The sequence below is a fragment of the Orycteropus afer genome, unplaced genomic scaffold, assembly GCF_000298275.1.
Source record: "Orycteropus afer afer isolate SDZICR_OR568_19922 unplaced genomic scaffold, OryAfe1.0 scaffold00413, whole genome shotgun sequence".
NCBI classification, from domain to species: domain Eukaryota; kingdom Metazoa; phylum Chordata; class Mammalia; order Tubulidentata; family Orycteropodidae; genus Orycteropus; species Orycteropus afer.
The window spans coordinates 2,672,697-2,681,044 of NW_006922000.1; positions in this window are offsets into that span (position 1 = coordinate 2,672,697).

The following is an 8,348-nucleotide window of genomic DNA, read 5'->3' on the forward strand; positions in this document are numbered from 1 at the left end:
AACCAAACAATATTATCAAAAGCATCAGCAAGCACGAACAAATAATAAAAATTGAGAGAGCACACTTCATCCCGGGAAGCTTAGAGTTTCCTTGAAACAGCTGCTTCAGACCGGTGACTATGTCACGCGGACCCCACCGGGGCTGTCGTGGCAGCTAGTCCTGGTGGGTTTTTCTTTTTATTTATTTTTTTTTTTAGCAGCCTTGAAAACTCAAGTCAATGAAGAAATCTAACAGATTCAAGTATAATCACAGAAAAAAGCCTTATTGTTCCACAATTCTGAACGACTTCATTCAACCCACCCCATGTACTTTATTTTATCTGACTTCCTCTTTCCAGCTACCCGTGTTCTTTATTCTAATATCCTTGTTCTTTTCCTTTCCCCAAGACTTTATCTTAGCTCTCCTTCTCTGACCATAAGCTAAGCTTCTCTCAACAACATGACAGCTTCAGGAAACACCTCTCCTGAATATGTCCCAACATAGGTCCATTTGTCTAAGAAAACTATCTGTCCTGGTGAGCAAATCTAGTTCCTCCAAGTGGAAACCCCACACTACTTGTAGCTGCTGTTCAAACAAAGATCTCAACGTAAAGATGTACAGAGGAAATAAAGGTGTGGTTCAAAGAGTACAGCGTTTGAAATCAGAAAATCTAAATTCAAATTCCAAAGCAGACACTTAGTGAAAAACAAAGACCAATTTAGAACTTCTAAATTCTAGTATAATATACTGAACATTTGATAACTTAACCAAGGGCAATCATGAATCCCAGTAAATGCAGCCCCATCAGTGAAATGGAAACTCCTAAAGGGGAGAAGAATGAGGAGGAAGGGGAAGGGGACAAGGAAAACAGTAAAAAGAGGACAAGGATGCAGAAGAGGACAGGAAGAAAAGGAGCGGGAGAGGAAGCGGAAGAGGGAAGGAGCAAAAAGGAAGAGGAGGAATAAATAGTACATCCAGAAGTTTTCTTTTAAAAATTGTTAAACGGAGGAGAACTCCAAATGCCAACTGTCTGGTTACCTAGTGCTGGTCTGACAAGAATATACCACAAATGAAATGACTTGAACAAACAGGAGTTTATTCTCTTACAGTTTTGGAGGCTAGAGGTCCTAGTTCAAAGTTCCAGGCTTTGGCACTGGGTAAAAACCTCTCAGCCTAGGGGCTCAGCTCTGCCTCCTGCTCCCAGCCCACTGGAGCTGGAGGCCTTTTTTCACTCACTCAGCTGCTGGCTGCTGAAGCTGACAAGCCCAAGATTGACAAGTAAAAAGACACAGTCCCGATGTTATAAACCACATGGCAGGCCCTTCATTCAAGTCCATTGAAAATCCCAAGGTCGGCAGAGCATGGCAGGCGCTAAGCAACGACACGGCTACAAGCAGGATTCAAGCGTGCCATAAGCTAGGGACTATTCCCAAAGCTGCTGTTTATGTATGGGAAGCAGACCACATCCCTAAAGCAGCTGCTCCAATAGATTCCACCATGGACTTAATTACCAATCTCACCATGGGGAATAACTACATTCGGCTGCCTAGCCACTCAACCAGGCCTAGCCAAGTTGACACACAGACTTAACTACCACCCCAACTATCTCTTAGGACGTCCTTGCAGATGAGTGGCGAGAACACCCTGGTAGTTACCGGCACTGGTCTCTGTGTTTCCTGGGCCAGAGCGTGGGTCCTACATGGCCTCTGATGAATTCCCCAGGCTTTCAAATTTAAACGGAATCAGATATTCCAAAGCATTCTTTTGGCACAGAGTGTTTTTTGATGTTTCTAGAAATAATCCATTGTGTTACAATTAGATCATGCTTGACCCACCTCAGGAATGTTCCTAGAAAGAATCCATTGTGTTACAATTAGGTCATGCTTGACCCACCTCAGGAATGTGCCCAGAGTGAAAGACATTTATTTCTCGGAGACCTCCACCGAGTTCAGAAGGTCTGATCACCACACATACAAAGCCCTGTGGATCCTAAAAGGATCCAAGACAAACCCTTCTGTCTTTTTCAGGCCGGCTGTTATTGTTATTCCAAACATAGAGTAAGAGAGTAATTTTATAACCTAACAAAGCCAAAGACAACCCTGCCTTTCTATCTTGCTTCAGTGTAATATTGTTGAGCTTCACATGTCTTTTGAACTAAAATTTTAGACTAGAATTTAAGCTTAATACTCTTGATAAAATGTCATTTTTCCCAGCCTACCTTAATTAGTCAATAAATACACATACTTTCCTGAGAGATCCACTATAAGTGGTGAGTGATACCAAAAATCTTTGCTAATGAATACACTAATAGTAAAATTTAAAACAAAATCTGCTCTTGGCATTAGGGCAGTGGCTAAAGTTGACACTGCATATTACAATTCATGTCATCAGCTATTTATTTATTATACTAGAAGATCTTGCTGAGTTTCCAATTTAAACCTATAAGTACTTTGATTATGACATGAATCACTAAGTAATAACTAATATTTATTTACCGTAAAATTCACAATGCATTATTGCATAGATAAAAACCAAAGATTACTAAGTAATTATCTACTATTTATTTTATGGAGTTCCTGGGTGGTGCAGTTAACATACTTCACCACTAACCAAAAGGTTTTGGGGTTGAGTCAACCCAGAGGTGCCTTGGAAGAAAGGCCTGGTGATCTACTTTTTGAAAGTCAGCCACTGAAAACACCATGGAGCACCACTCTACTCTGACACACATGGGGTCGACGGTAACTGCTTATTTATACTGCAGCAATTATGCTTTTATTATGAAAATTACATCAGTACTAAAAAAAATGCTATTCAAATTTAGACTGTGTAATTGGAACCATACAGGTTGAGTTTCCCACCCCCATCCCTTTTTGCTTAGTCACTGTGTCAGCTCATGCTTAACCATTGTGTTAGCTTGCACTTAATCATTGTGTGTTGGAGGAACCAGGAAGATATGAGGCTAATGAGAAGACAAGAACTAGTTTTAGCCAGTTTGGGCCACCAAACATGCACAGTAAAGAGGAGCTGTGTCCCTGGATAATCTGTCCAGGACATAGGAAGGAACTGGTGCAGCAACCTAAAGTTCAGGAAAGATAATCAGAAGCGAAGGGCCCAAAGGCCCGTTCCTGTCCACAGGAAGTCCCCATCTTGCTTTGAATATGTGTTACATTTCCCAGAAAATTATTGAATATATATATAATTTCCTCATTTTTGAACTGTATAAATTATTACTCAAACTTTGGCTCAAGAGAGTCTGACTTGGGTGAGCTGATGTGCTGCACCTCAGTAGTCATCTTTCTTTCACCCAAATCTGGTTCCAAGTAGATTGGATCTTTCATGCATCAGACAGGACCCTCTTTGTCCTTTAACATAATATGCATGTCACTTTATCTTTCTTTTTAAATAACATCAGACATAAAAGAGCTGCAACAATGGTACAGAAAGTTTCTGCATACACTTCACTAAGGTTTTCCTAATGATAACATCTTACATAACCATCATACAATGACCATAAACAGGATACTAACTTGGATACGATGCTATTAACTAATCTAAGACCCTATTCAAAATTTCCCAATTGTCCCACTATATTTTTCTGGTCCAGAATCTAATCCAGGGTCCCATGTTGCATTTAGTTAGCATGTCTCCTTAATCTCTTCCAATGTGGGACAGCTCCTCAGTTTTTCATGACTTGGCATTTTTGAAGATTGCCTGCTGATTATTTTTTAGAAAGGTCTTGAAATTTGAGGTTACCTGAAGTTTCCTTGCTATTATATTCAGATTATGCATTTTTTTGTAAAAAATGCCACAGAAGAGACTTAGAGCCCCTCTTGGTACAACAGACTGAGGGGCACATGTTGTGTCTCATTACTAGAATGGCGACTTTGATCATTTGGTTAAACTCACTGCTGTCGAGTCATTTGGTTAGGATGGGACTATGGATTAAATTGTGTCCTCCTAAAATATGTGTTGCAATTTTAACATCTATATCATTCCTACCCACTGCCATCGAGTCGGATCTGACTCATAGTGACCCCTCCTTGGGTTTCCAAGGCAGCATCACTATGGAAGTAGATTGCTCAACCTTCTTTCCGAAGAGTGGCTGGTGGGTTTGAACCATCAGCCTTCTAGTTAGCAGTCAAGTGCCTTAGGCACTATGCCACCAGACTCCACTCTATATCATTGGATGCTCATTTATACCAAGAAATTTGGGGGACAGTTACCTGGCCAATTGACTAGAAGAGATTGATATTTGTGCCCATTCCAAAGAAAGGTGATCCAACAGAATATGAAAATTACCAAACAATAGCATTAAAATCACATGCAAGTAAAATTTTGCTAAAGATAATTCCAAAACAATTGCAGCAGTATATTGACAGGGAACCTCCAGAAGCTTAGGCTGGATTCAGAAGAGGAAGTGAAATGAGAGAAAGCACTATTGATGTTAGATGAATTTTGGCTGAAAGCAAAGAACACCAGAAAGATGTTTACTTGTGTTTTATTGACTATGCAAAGGCATTTGACTGTGTGGATCATAACAAATTATGTTCACTCTTCACAACATTGTGAAGAATGGTAATTCTAGAACACTTGACTGTGCTCATGAGGAACTTATACATAGACCAAGAGGCTGTCCTTCGTGCAGAACAAGGGGATATTGCATGGTTTAACATCAGGAATGGTGTGTGTCAAGGTAGTATCCTTTCACCATACTTATTTAACCTGTACATTGATCAAATAATCCAAAAGGCTGGACTATAAGAAGAAGAAAGCAGTATCCGGATTGGAGGAAGACTCATTAACAATCTGTAACATGCAGATGATACAACCTTACTTGCTGAAAGTGAAGATGACTTGAAGCACTTATAATGAAGATCAGTGACTACAGTCTTCAGTATGGATTTCATCTCAACATAAAGAAAACAAAAATCCTCACAACTAGACAAATAAGCAACATCATGATAAGTGGAAAAAAGAATGAAGTTGTCAGGGATTTCATTTTACTTGGATCCACAATCAACACCAATGGAAGCAGCAGTCAAGAAATCAGACATCATACTTCCCTGGGCATATCCGCTGCAAAAGATCTCTTTAAAGTACCGACGAGCAAAGATGTCTCTTAGAAGACTAAGGTGCACCTAACCCAAGTGATGGTATTTTCAATTGCCTTATATGCATGTGAAAGCTAGACTATGAATAAGAAAGATCCAAGCAGAATTGATGTCTTTCAGTTGTGGTGTTTGGGAGGAATGCTGAAATTACCATGGACTGCCAGAAGAACGAACAAATCTGTGCTGGAAGAAGTGCAGCCGGAATGCTCCTTAGAAGCAAGAATGATCAGACTTCATCTCATCTACTTTGGTTGAAACAAAGTGAAGTCAGAGCTCAACTATTTCCCCCACCCTGGTTAAGACAAATAGGACCCTGGTTGGAACATAATTACTCAGTTCCTTAAAAGCTGAATAGGATGAAAGCTGGGGGGATTGAAATCAAGTGAAGTTCAACTATTTCCCCACCCTGGTTAAGATAAATAGGACCCTGGTTGGAGACAGATGAGTAAACACAATAAGCTCAGTTCCTTAAGGACTGAATGGAATGAAAAGCCAATTTGCACATTCTTTCCTGCTATTCCTCTAGAAACAGGTGATAAGCACCTTAATGTGTCTCAGAAGACAACTTGAAAATTAACTTTGGTCTGCAGACATGCGCATTGAAACAGACAGGAGCAAGGTTGCTGGGAACTGACATTCTCCCCTCTGCCTAAGCCCCCATCAGCTGATGACAAGAAGCTGGGTGTGACTCTTCTGGTGTGCAAATGCACTGCATTAAAAAACGATGGTCCCTTTAAACGAAGGTGAAGGAAATTTCAGCCAATCATCAATTATTTCACACACAAATTGCTGAAACTTTTATGAATATGCATAACCCTCTCTCCTGAAACTAATAAAAAACTAATTTGATTTAGATTCGGGGAGTCAGATTTGGGCCAAACCTGTCTCCTTGCATTGCTGCTTTGCAATAAGAAATTTTCTCTCCTCTTAATCACTCGGTGTGTGAACTGTTTTGGCCTGACTGCCCACTGGGCAGGGACCCGCCTTTGGTCTGATTTCATGGTCATGTTGTCAGAAGGGACCATTCCCTGGAGAAGGATATCCTGCTTAGTAGAGGGTCAGTGACAAAGGGAAGACCCTCAATGAGATAGACTGACACCATGGCTACAACAATGGGACCAAGCATGCGGGACCAGGCAGTGCTTCATTCTGTTGTACACAGGGAGTCACTGTGAGTCAGAGCTGTCTCCACAGCACCTAACAACAAATCATTGGAATTGGCATTTTAACCCCTATGCTCATGGAAGCAGCAGTCTAGAAATCAAACAGCATATTTCATTGGGCAAATCTGCTGCAAAAGACCTCTCCAAAGTGTTAAAAAGCAAAGATGTCACCTTGAGGACTAAGGTGTGCCTGACCCAAGTCATGGAATTTTCCGTTGCCTCATATGCATGTGAAAGCTAGACAATGAATAAGGAAGACAGAAGAATCGATGCCTTTGAATTTGGTGTTGGCAAAGAAGACTGAATATACCATGGACTGCTAGAGAACAAACAAGTCTGTCTTGGAAGAAGTCCAGCCCAAACACTCCTTAAAAGCAATAATGGCACATGCTGTCAGGAGGGACCCGTCTCTGGAGAAGGACCTCATTCCTGGTTAAGTAGAGGTTCAGTGAAAAAGAGGAAGACTCCTAACAAGATGGATTGTCACGGTATCTGAAACAATGGGCTCAAACAGGGCAAGGATTGTGAGGGTGGTGCAGAACTGAGCAGTGCTGCGTTCTGGTGTCCGTCGGGCTGCCGTGAGTTGGAGCTGACTCCACGGCACTTAACAATAACAACGACATACCACTGGGCATAATCAAATCTAAAGGAATGTAATCACTCTCCACAATACAATCTAATGAGATACAACCAATCAATCAATAGAGGTCACATAGGTGTGGGGCTGGGTCCTAAGCTTCCTCAATTCCGAGCTAGAAAAAGAGCAGCATAGACAGAGACATGTTCACTGGCAAAACAGAAGCCATGTGAGGATCCCCAAGGAACCAGGAATGCCCAGGACTCCCCACAAGGAAGGATTCCCCACAGCTGAGACCCTGGCTAGGACCACTAGCCTCCAGAACTGTGAGAAGATAAATTTCTGTTCTTTAAAGGCACCCACCTTGGTGTTTCTGTTACAGAAACTAAGGCAGGTGGTATCTGGCAGGTTTCTCCACTATAATGTTATATTTTCCCCCATACATATTATATGTAAATGTTTCAAAATCTAAGATAAAATAATAAGTTACTATGTCATTTCTTCCTAAAGGTCAACAAGATAGATAGATAAATATATTTAATTGCCAGGATAAGAAAACAGAAATTTTTTAGAGAAAATAAAAGAAATGTATTTGGATAACTGAATGCATTTTCAGAGAAAACAGATAAAATGCAGAGGCCAAGAGGAAAAGATCTAAGAGTTACCAGCGTCAGTAGCATGTAGCTCGCTGTGTCACCGCCGGCCAGGCTATGAACGTACCTTCTATCTCCATGGCAACCGTAATAGATGAGCTTCCAGAAAAACTGGGAGAGACAAAAACCTAGGACCCCATTAAGCCCAACGTACTTTCCTTAGATCCAAGGACGTGGACACGTAACTCGACTACTGAAAGGAAACCCTTGTGGAAAATTATTGTCCTCAAATTACAGGTAGTAAGTGTTTGGAAAGATCACACACAAATTCTCCCAAATGATGAAAAATATCACTAAACCTTTGTACTTCAAAGGATTCTGTATTTTGTCTCTATGGAAAAGTCTCCTGAGATGGGGGAAGAGAAAGGAAAAAAAAATAAAAACCTGAAGAATGAGAATAATACATCATCTATCACGTGCTCTTGGAAACGTGAAGAAAACTCAGGGCATATCAACAACAGTGTTGGTTGTTTAAAGTTGAAATGTGCCTCTTTGAGCCAATGATCCTTCATATGCATTGAAATAAGTACTTTCTGAGGAGTTGGAGGGCAGATGCCAGCCTTAATCAATTTGCAAAAATTCTCATGGACGTGGGGAAATTGTGTCCCTCAAAAAGATATGTTGAAGTCGTAATACTTGTCCCTATGAAAGTGCCCTTATTTGGTAATGGGGTCTTTGCAGAGGTAATTACTTCACACGAGGTCATACTGGATTAAAGTGAGCCCTAATCCAATGTGACTGGTGTCCTTCTAAGCGGAGAAGAGACACAGAGACAGAAGACTGCCACATGAGCAGAGGCAGAGATAGGAGTTTCACGGCCATAAACCAAGGAACGCCCGGGCCACCAGAGCTGGAAGGCACAGC